The 11,280-nt window shown below is 38.7% G+C and overlaps 1 long non-coding RNA gene across 6 annotated transcripts; it reads right to left on the bottom strand.

Annotated features, from left to right (window-relative positions):
* Positions 1-4,440: 4,440 nt before the first annotated feature.
* Positions 4,441-10,896, bottom strand: LOC131250730 (uncharacterized). Of its 6 annotated transcripts, XR_009173422.1 has the most exons (6): positions 9,995-10,896; positions 9,826-9,905; positions 9,253-9,746; positions 7,572-7,643; positions 6,398-6,520; positions 5,976-6,299 (listed from the first exon to the last, which is right to left on the bottom strand). It is a non-coding gene; the product is annotated as an uncharacterized LOC131250730 (long non-coding RNA). The 6 variants fall into 6 exon arrangements; XR_009173421.1 differs by lacking the exons at positions 9,253-9,746; positions 9,826-9,905; positions 9,995-10,896 and adding an exon at positions 4,441-4,564 and having other exon boundaries at positions 6,178-6,299; positions 7,572-7,808; XR_009173419.1 differs by lacking the exons at positions 9,253-9,746; positions 9,826-9,905; positions 9,995-10,896 and adding an exon at positions 5,429-5,643 and having other exon boundaries at positions 6,178-6,299; positions 7,572-7,808.
* Positions 10,897-11,280: the final 384 nt, after the last annotated feature.

Below are 11,280 nucleotides of genomic sequence, written 5' to 3'. Positions count from 1 at the left end.
TGCCATAATTAATTGTCGTGTGTTTGTGCTAGTTGTATGTGTAACAATTCCTTAGTGAAATGATTTGCCCTACGACGTGCTATCACCAACATACGTCATGTATGTTGGAATGTGTAGTCAAAGTGTTTGTAGAAATGTCTGAATGAACAAGTGTGCAATAAATTATATGTTATATAGGCGTTGAGGAGAGATTCTCAACTACCTTGACGATGTATATAATTTCCTCCATGTAACTTATATTCTTTGTCTGTTTTACTTAGACACTGCTTATGTGTGAATTCATGTTTAAGTTGAAATCCATCAAATGCTCACATACTTGTATGATTGGAATTGTTGATCCATTACTGTTCTGATTAGCTTGTATGATTATCTGTTATAATTGAATGTGTTTGGGACTATGAAATAGTCCAAACAATCGGTAACAGGTTCTGATTTGGTGGCTGAGGTTGTCTCGCCACATAGGACGTGATCGATGAATCCGAGCCATACTTGGGATGTTGGCAATGGTTAGGCCACGCGGAGTGCTTACGCATTTTGTGTCGATTAACTCAACGTACGCTCGTACTAATCGAGCTCGTCAAGTAACCCGATTGACCTGATGTATGTTCATCATGTATGGACGCTATTGCTTGAATCTAAGGTACCAAACTCACCAGTGAAAATCCTTTTAAACCTTGGTACCTCGATCTGCTAAGACTCATGAGCCGGGCATGGTGGTGTGGGACACTGTGGTCGAGCTGTCGGTCTACGCTGGGGTGACGAGCCTCCTCGTAGTGACCAGTGAGCAACCTAGACTCGTGAGCTGAATACAGTGGTATGGGACACTGTATTCGAGCTATCGGCCTACACTGATAAGGTGACGAGCCCCTTGTAGTGACCTCGAGCATACACTAAGACTGCGTAGAGGCGACGAGCCCTTATGTAGCAATAAGAGTACATTAGGCCTGCACTGATAAGGTGACGAGCCTTTTGCAGCGACCTAGAATCGTAACATCGTATGAGATTTACTAGGATTGACGACCCTAGAATGGATCATTGTTTGGGAATTGATATAAGGGAGGTACCTTAGCTTCCCAATCTTGCTGTATGAAAGGGACTAATAATAACTCGGTAATCACGCTCATTTCATCGCACTGCATGTGCCCCGGGTTGAAGAGCACAGAGGGAAGAAAGAATGTCGTGACCGTAAGATGGTGTTGCATAAGGGAGTGTAGGCGAGGGCATGCATCATGCTTACATTCCATCCTTGCATTAATAAGAGTATCTAGGAATGTCTGATATGTCTGCTTTATCATTACTGCTTGATTGAATTGATAACATGTTAACCTTTGCTCTATTGTTCTACTGAGTTGATCACTCACTCCCACGTTTTGGGACGGTATTCTGAACACCCACCAAACTGTCTTAGTTGCAGATGACGATGCGACTCAGGAGGCGGAGCCCGATTACTATGATGATCAGGATGAGTTCTCATATATACAATTCTCCGGTGGTTTCACTTAGGCCATTCGGATTGATGGGGTTACAGGGTTTATTATTGTAGTTGAACTATTTTGAACTATTACATGTATATGGTGACTCAGCGATGTATTCATACTCTGGAGACCGATCGTGATCCTTTTGGCTCATACACGTCTATATACATTTTTCAGTCTTCCGCTTGCGTTTTATGAATTGATCTGGGGTATGAATTACTGTTTTGGTATAATCCTACTCATGATTAATGCACTAATACAGACAACATTTAATCATCATTATCTATGTTGCATAAGTGATGTGTTGGAACTCGGGAGTTGGACTTTTACTCGACACCATATTTTCAGGGTGTTACACGTTAGTAGGCAATCAGGGTCCCTTGATTGAACCCTTGCCTTTGAAAACGCCCGGGCCCACCGTCATTCGTGACTTATGAGGAGGCACACTGGACAGTAGGGTCCACCATGATGTATGTGGTTATATAGGTAGCCTACTGGACAGTAGGGTCCATCATGATGTTTGAGTTTATTCAGTCTCGGTAGTTTTTTTTTTTTTTTTTTTTAGGGCAGGGGTCACCATGATGTAATGTTTTATCCAGGCCGTCCAGCTAATGATCTATGGTATATTCACGCCATCCATTTATTCAGCTAGTATTAAGTATGGGTCCGAAAATCGTGGCAAACCCTAGGGTCAAGTGACGAAACCACTTGAGGCTTAGGGCTGGGTGGATGTCCACCTCTATAGCCTTCCTTAAGCCCATTGAGCTGTTTGTACAGGGCCCACAGTTGTGGGCCCCGCTGTCCACACAATGTGTCCCATGCCGTGGGGTCCATGATCTATGTACTTGATAGCCATGGCGCCCTTCGTTTTACCAGATCATTTTAGTACATAAGGCCAACCGGGGGCCACACCACATGAATGGTTCACACTGTTAGTGGAACCCTTCATTAGGGTCCAATGGGATTCCTTATTTAAGCCCATACATGGGCCACGTTTAGTTTTAATATGAGTAGTTGACTGAGCCCTTGCCTTGATCTTTAGGGTCCAACTTAATGCCCTTATGGGGGCCTACTGTGATGATTTAAGGACCCCACATATAGCTCCATATTTATTCACCATTAAGAGTATAATTAGGTCCGCTTATTAAGTGGGCCTGTTAGACTTGGATTCCAGGTGGGCCTTGCCTATTGTGCATGGTACAATTTGACTCTTTATATATATATATATAATTTTAAAATTTTACATGTGTACTCACACCCCACACACACCATGCACATACAACACAATGAGATTTCACCACACGAAGTTGAATAGACACCCAACAACCCAACAATCAGGAATTAAAAAACTAAGGTGCGCCACACCATGTGATTAAAGAGGTTTAGGCACGATTTTACATGATGTGGCCCACTTGAGTTATCAATTGGCTTGATTTTTAGTTGCATGTAATTAACACATTACAATGGGGCCCATACCTCCCATTGTAGTTTGAGCTTAACCTAAAAGGTTTTGTATTGGTCAGGCTCTTTCTCAAATTACTGTTTCCCTAACTTTAAGGTAACCTAATTGCAATTTAGAGTTTTATTTCTTCTATGTGAATGCTAAGGTATAAAATTACAATTTCATCATCATTTGTACTTTATTGAACTTGTCATTGCAATTCAAATGACCTAAATCCTCTATGTTCCACTTAGCTAATTCCCTTTCTACCATACACGTGGCATCTCTATGTGCCACTTAGCTAATTCCCTTTCTACTATACACGTGGCATCAGGGGGGATGACAGGTCATGGACGTTCAACTAGCGCACCCTAGGGTTGATAACCCATAGCTCAAAAACCAGAATACATACCTGTCAAACAAATGTTTACTCTAAGAGCTTAAGTTGTCAAAGTGTGATGTATCAATGTATATCAAGGGATGGGAGAAAATCAAAAACCAGAATACATACCTGTCAAACAACCATTTACTCTAAAAGCTTAAGCTGACTCTAAAAGCTTTAGCTGTCAAAGTGTGGTGTATCAATGTATATCAAGGGATGGGAGAAATGGTGTATCAATGTATATCAAGGAATGGGAGAAAATAATATTAGCAAGGCATATTTGTTGTTCTCAAGATTTGAGGATAAGACCTTCCTCTTTGATACAATGTCAAACAACCATTTACTCCAAAAACTTAAGCTGTCAAAGTGTGGTGTATCAATGTATATCAAGGGAATTTATCACTTCAACATTACCTAATAGGTACTAAAAACATGATCAGATCTGGGATGAACCATGAAAATGCTAGTATTTTCCTTGAACCCAACTTGAAAACTAGATCCGAAGACACATGGGTACCTAATGGGTACCGAAACTCAATGAGGCTGGGTCTAGGTCTTCATTATGTTGATATCTCTACTGATAAATTTTATAAATTTCCCTCTGACGAAACTAAACCCAGTTTATGTTCAACTCTTTAAAGTTACTTCAGATTTCCAAGGAACATGTAAAAAGAAATGTCACTGCTGTTGTAGTACATTTCTTAACCAAGACCATAAAAATAAGATAACTAGCATCAATGCAAATTGCACCCAAAACCCCAAAAAAAAAAAAAAAAAACCACCAGCAATAGACTGTGCCCTAGATTTTATTTGAAAAATCAGCCGAAGTTTCAAACCTGTCAACTGATTTTCTAATATCATGGCATACCTACCAAATGAACCACATTTATCTCAGGGACGAAACTTCTATACGGTGAGGTGCACCTGAATTGATGGCTTGGATATTGCACCTTCCCACCATGCCTGCAAATGTGGAGACGTGCATTACCTAACTTGTATACATGTGCGGGGTCCTTACTCATGCATTAGTGGTAGACTCACAAGAGCTTTAACACGAGGTTGGCTTGGGCTAGGATATTTGAAATTTTGATTTTGCAAGCCCAAGCTCAGCCCATTGACAACCTTAGACTTAGCAATGATTCTTGATGGAATATTGGCATTAGTTGCTGACGAGTGACCGGATCAAGAGAGTTTTTAGGAATGCAAGCATGGCATGAGTGATCTTTTGGAACATGTGTGCAACCATTGCAGAAGATTCCTGGGTGTCTAGGATATTTAGACAGTCACAAATATCAGCAAGATACTAACTTCTTTGGGCTCCTGGATTGTGTCCATGCGTGGTCAGCCTTGTGGTGATGTACGATGCAGGCCATTTTGTCATGGATAGTTTTGTATATGCTATGTGGCCGGTGCAAATTGGATTCGAGTAATTGAAGGTTTTAACTAATAAAATCAAACAATGCTCCCATTTTATCCAAAAATAAAAAAATAATAATAATCCAAGATGGAAGAAAATGAACTAAAACTATAACACACTTGTCACAATTGAACATGTGGCTGAAATGTCACCTATAGTTAGATGGATTTGTCTGTGAAGATGCCCTGGCCAATAAATAGTTAGACGGTCAGCGTCTTTTACCAGCGGTTGTGTTGGGTGCTGCTTCATGTAAGATTCACCGGCAGTTTATACACTTTAACAGTGCTTTTCCGAGCCCCGAGAAATTCCTGAAAAGCGCCGGCAAAGGTTTGCCAAAGCACCGGTATATGTGTGGGCCACTGTTTATATTTGATTGAAACTTCCAATTTTTTTTTTTTTTAAAAAATTAATTTAATTTAATTTTTACATATTTAAAACTTAAAAGATTATTATGGTACATCCTATGGGCCTGAAAAGTTGCCACACTCGAACCAGCATCGTCACAATTGTCAACTCCTGAAACTGCACCTGCAGAAAATATGTTAGCTTTGCATGTCCTTTGTGTCGAGTCCATTGTCAAAACTAACAATGGAAGGCAGTTGCTGTCGAGTCCATTGTCAAAACTAACGATGGAAGGCAGTTGCTGACCATGCAGCCTTTTGTCTACTCATTAATTGCAGAAGTCAAGCATGGCAATGCCTCATGACCCATAATGGTCGTAAAATGGGCCTGTAATGAGGATTTGTGGGTTCCTCAAAGGAAAGATCCATCAAACCTGAGCTCGGCCATAGCCCATTTATTAGCCAGCCCTAAAAAGGAATATTAAAATAATATTTACAATAATAAGTTAAATGGTTCCAAATACAAAAAAAAAAGAAAAAAGAGAGAGAAATCCATCGATCCAGCTCCCATTCATCCTTGCCTAAAACTTGCGAAACAAAATAGCGAAAAGAAATTAATTACATCCCAGATAACCAATATGTGTGTGTGTGTGTGTGTGTGTGTGTGTGTGTGTGTGCAATTGAGATCAAGAACTATGCTGGTTACATTCAAGAAGTGGGTATAGAATGTGAAGCAAAGCAGCAACAAATTTGGGTGTGCGAGCAGGGTAGAGTCTCTTTCAAAATGCAAGAGAGTATAAATAGGTAGGTAGGCAGATAGAGAACGAGAGTCCGAAGCAGGGGTTCAAAGTGGGAGCAACACCTATTTAGAAGGATCCTGCAACTCAGTCTAACAAGTTAAATGATCCCCAATACATGCCAAACATGGCACTAAATCCACAACAATTTGCTTGCCAACAGTGAGAGAGGCAATTTAAATTATTGAGCTAGAGAACTTGACTAACAGTCAAGAAACATAAATGCGAGTCCTATGACACAGCTGACTGATCCCCAACTTGCTCAGTCAACTCTTCTATCCAACCTATGTCTGGAAATATGGAGGAAAGGATTAGAAACAGTACCTCTTAAGATTCTTATTTCTCAAGGCAATCATGCCTGCAGAGGCCCAGGAAAGTGCGTCTTTGAGACTTAATGCTATATCATCGTCGATGCTGAGCTTTGTCTTCAAATCATTTGGTAGTGCCTGCGCAGATAGTCTATTATATCAAGTTCAATTTACGATAGCAAATTGAAGCGGGAAACTAAATATTTAGCATAAGATGCTTTCAAAAGACAACCTACCATAACATCATTTACAAGCTTCTCAAGCTGAATCTGTTCAATGTAAGTACGGGGAACATAAGAGCCCTCCAGACCCAATTCCTCTGCAATGAATTTTACAACTAGATGGTCTCTTCCTTACACCTTTCACCAAATCAGCAATTTTTAAATTATAGAACTTTGTAAAGACAATGTCATTAGATCTGGCAATAAAATTTACAGTACTAAATAGCTATACAATGTCAAGATACAAACATATACTGCAACTGTTCAGAAGATTTATTTTCATGAAAAAGAAGCATGGTAAAAAGACCCAGTATTGATTTTGTTGAAAGTCTAACAAGTGGCTTATGGATTTCAGATGCCTAGTAAAACCACTTGGTGCTGATTCTGTTGGAAGAATAACAACGGGTTGTGAATCCTGATGCCTAAATTCAGTTTTGCCTTTCATGTAACTAGTAACAGCAGGCACTAATTGCTGCATTTCAGTTTTGGCTTTTGATTTTCATTATCACCTTGATGAAAAAGTGTAGCAATCAGGTAACTTTGATATTGAGATCAATCCCACTGCCCTTTTAAAAACTTGCTCAGCCATGTAGCCCACAGATAGAATAGTCAGGATTGTTCTCTATCCATGAGATTTTTGGGGCATAGTCTATCCAAACTTAACAAACCAATGGCCTGGATTACCGAATCACGGGCCCCACTAGTTAGAAGTGAAAAACCAAGTAGCCCCAGCAAACTCATGGGAGGAGGGTCCTATACAGAATCCAAACAGGATAAAACTTAGTAAAAGGAAGATACAGTTTGTACACATGAAAATTGACAAAGCATCCATCTGTTACATAGCTTATTCACCAATTCAGAAAAAAAGAAAGAAGCCCCTCATCTAATTAAATGATTCTCCATCTGGGAGAACTAAGGGGCTTTTCATTCATATGAGAAGTTTAGACGATGTGGCAGCCAAAGCGGACTGTTCCAGGCGGTAGGCCATCAAAAGGTGCTTGGATGAGATCACTCCTCATCAAATTGAGAAACTCTTCTTTCCTACAATCAATCCCCACACAAACAGCTTAAATCCACATGAAAACAGCTACCATAGGCACATGTTTACTAATGTACCAAAGCAACAGAGGCATGCAGAATGAGAACTCATACCTGATCACTTACAAGGTACTTAAGTTCTTTCACTTACAAGGTACTTTAGTTCTTTATTTTCCTAATAAATGCCAATGATGGGGTCCCGTTTGTTATGTTGCTAATTTGCCTATATGATCATCAGTTAGTCAATTAAATGACAATAATAAAAGATAAATGTAGTTAAATTGGAAATGACTAAGCAATGTGAATACACAGATCGGTTAGGGTTATACATGGTTATAAACAATACAAAGCTATATATCTTTAAAAGAGAGAAAAAAAAAAAAAACAGAGCTACAATGAACAAGAGCCTGTGACATCCAGCCCCTTGAATAGGTTGGCCCAACCATGAGGATCGCCTAATTCACTAGGAAAAATCATATATAAGCCAGTAAAGTAAGGACAAGTACATATCATATAACACCAAATTCTACCGAGTTCCTAACAATCAGCAATATCATTGACTCATTTACTTTACAGTGGACATGAATAACTTTCAAGCTTGTCATGGATCCTAAAAATATCACCCATTGCTAGTCCCATTACCATTTAATACCACGTTTGTAGTTCATAGAGTGGATAATAGGTGGTGATCATTGAGGATATCAGATAACTGAACAGTCAGTCAAGTCTGTTTAACAAAGAGGAGAAAGCATTTGAACATTCCATTGCTTACCATCTGAAAGGAGTACTGGCTCCACACCAGATTGCATTTTTTCATAACATGCATTGTCAGTCATTCTATGACCATCACATATTTCACTTCATTCCACATTAATAATTGGTTATATATGTGCAGTTTTCACCACCCATAACAACAAAGAAGCATCCAAGACAGTTAAAGCCTGGTAAGTTTGATGTGGGTAAAATCCTCTGACAGGTTATTTTCATTTATGTTGATAAAAATAGTCATGGAATTGGTGAAAATGGAAGCAAGAAATACTGTCTACAGAAACTGTTTGCAAAATGAGCACCACAATCACATAGGATGAAATAGCTACAATGTTTGGCACATCAGTGATGTGATGTGATGTGATGTAAAACATTGCATAGATCATCCCCAAAAAAAATTCTAAAATTTGATTTTCTCCAATTGATTGTGAGTTGTGACATATCCTTCCATCTAATCATACAGTTGCCAGGAATAAAATAAGAGAGCTAAGGAAAAAAAAACTCAAAAGCGAGTTTAGAAGGAATTATGTATAAAAATGCAAAAAACCCTTGGTGTTTTTTTTTTTTTGGACTGCTAACAATTCCAAAAACAGATGCATCGAATCAGCAAAATAATTTCACAAAAAATATAAATCTGAATTTTTCATATGATCTAAAATCTGCCCAATCTGTTCACCTCCTCATATTCACATTCCACAGGGAGCACTGCAGCACTGCAACTTAACAGTGGGCCGCATATTGGATGGCATATAAAACACAATGGAATAATCTAAATAAATCCAAGACATAACAACCACCAAACTAAGATAGAAGCAACAGAAAAAATTATAGAAACGAAAAAAAAAATCACTTCATTTCAAACAGATCCAAAAAAAAAAAAAAAAAAAAAAAAATCAGCAAAACAACAAGAAGGTTAACTTCATTAACAATCATATTAAAGTAAATTAAAATAAAACCTCACTACCAGTTAAGAAACTCATTATGTCCAAGACATAACAACCACCAAACTAAGGTAAAGATAGGCATGCCTCAGGGAATGGCTATTGATGAAAATTTCTCTGCACCATTTGCTCAAGCATTTCCCAATTGTCTCTTTTTACTGTTAGCCATCTTGCTAGTCTCCAAGCACTCTACAGATGCCTGATATACATTAACCAATGTGATGTGGTCTCCCTCTAGGCTGGAAAAAATGCTTCCTCCCAGCTCTTGCTTGATCTCAAGGGAAAGTGGTTATCACCAATTAAAAACTATCTAGTTGTAGTAAACTCAAAAGCTATAACAGCTTCAGAAAATGGAAGAAAAGGACACGACTCACCCTGACGCCCTTCTCCCTCCTCCTTTACCTAGGCTTGGTACCGGCAATGCAAGAAGTTGCAATGGCGAAGTTTAAAAATGGCTTACGCTCCATTTGGTTTGAGAAAAAAATATATTCATAAAGATTGATGTGATGACCAAATGGAGCCTAAGACTACACTGCAAATATGAAGCAAGAGAGACAAATTTACTAAAAGGTATGACAGGAACTCTTACACTACAAATATGATGACCAAGTGACCACCTGTAGAAAGAAAAGAAACGAAATGATTTTACAAAGTGTGTTGGTGCCAAAAGGATGGAGAACATATATAAATACTCACCAATCACATTCCATTCCACAACCCGTCTTCAGCAAAACCTCTGAAGCAATATAATTAGGGGCACCGACAGTAGAGTATGCCTGCACATTTCAAACAATGACAATTATAGGTGAAATTTTCCAGAAGAAATCCTATTGAAGCTCCTTATGGACAATTCAAATCGAATTACCATTAAAAGTCAAGTAATAGCCCAATTGTGATTTCCTTCCTTGGCATTCATATTTACGGTTCCTCTGCTCTGAATGGCAATTATGTTACTTCCAAGTTGGACTCAAAAGCAACACGCTGCAATTTCAATGCAACTTCATCATTATGAATGACCTGGAAGCACCCATTAACTTTTTTATTAAACTGAATGTTCTTTTTTTTTTTTGGAAATGCATGGATGTTCACTACTTAATTCACTCCAACATTGACCAATGAGAATCCATGTTTTTCTTTCCTGTTATAGATGGTCCCAGCAGCAATCTATGAGAAAGCAAATGAAATGTAAAATTACAACACCCTAGTAATGCAACTTATCAAAATAGATATAGTATGCATGAACTATTAGTGGTATGTAACACCCTTCAGCCATAGCAGCATTTATTTGAAATGCAAAATTTAATTTAAAATGTACTAAGCATGATTCACTTAACATATGATATCCGAAGTAGTATATTTCAATAGAATCCGATCAACCAGCCAAAAAGTGTATAATGGGGCTGGCTATCAATAGATTCTAACCATAGAAAGAAAATTTACGGTTCTTTTTGCTTTGGCTGTTTGTCTGTGCTTTTTTGGCACTCTTAATAAATTATTGTGTTAGTTTTCAAAAAAAAAAAATCAATAGGTTCTAACCAGGTTACTCAAGTCACCTAGCAACACCCTAATGAATTGCCAATCAAAAAACAAGCAACATACATTAATGTACACCATTAAAGCTGAGTTAGAAGACTCCAAAGACGACCATTAAAGCTAGTAGCTTTTTCATCTACAGCTCTCACTTTCTCTGAAAAGATAACCATTAAAGCTAGTAGCTTTTTCGATCATTTCCGATCATTGTCAAGGTATTCAAAATCGGTTATGTAACGGCCGTTATAGAAAAATGTGCCGTAATGGTCCAGTAACAACATTTTTCAAAAAATAAAAAATAGCCGTAATGGCCGATACAAGGGTACGGTAATGGTGGTGGCCGTTATGGCCACCGTTACCGTTTTGGAACACCTTGATCATTGTATATGTTGAACCACATTCCATGTTCCCAGCATGCTATCGCCGGACGCATTACCCTCAACACAATCCTCAACTTGACAAAGGCACTAGATAGTAGGTCCTGAGAACCTTCCACTCTCCAGAATTCCCTGTCAGACCAACTGATCAAGTGGAATCTCCCATGGAGGTTCAACCAGCTGGGACTTTCAACCACTGCAGATTGGGTGTTTGCCATGATGCAGCTGAGAGATTCACTCCCTC

Source organism: Magnolia sinica, chromosome 7, assembly GCF_029962835.1.
Source record: "Magnolia sinica isolate HGM2019 chromosome 7, MsV1, whole genome shotgun sequence".
NCBI lineage: Eukaryota > Viridiplantae > Streptophyta > Magnoliopsida > Magnoliales > Magnoliaceae > Magnolia > Magnolia sinica.
This window is presented reverse-complemented; position numbering and strand designations above follow the sequence as displayed.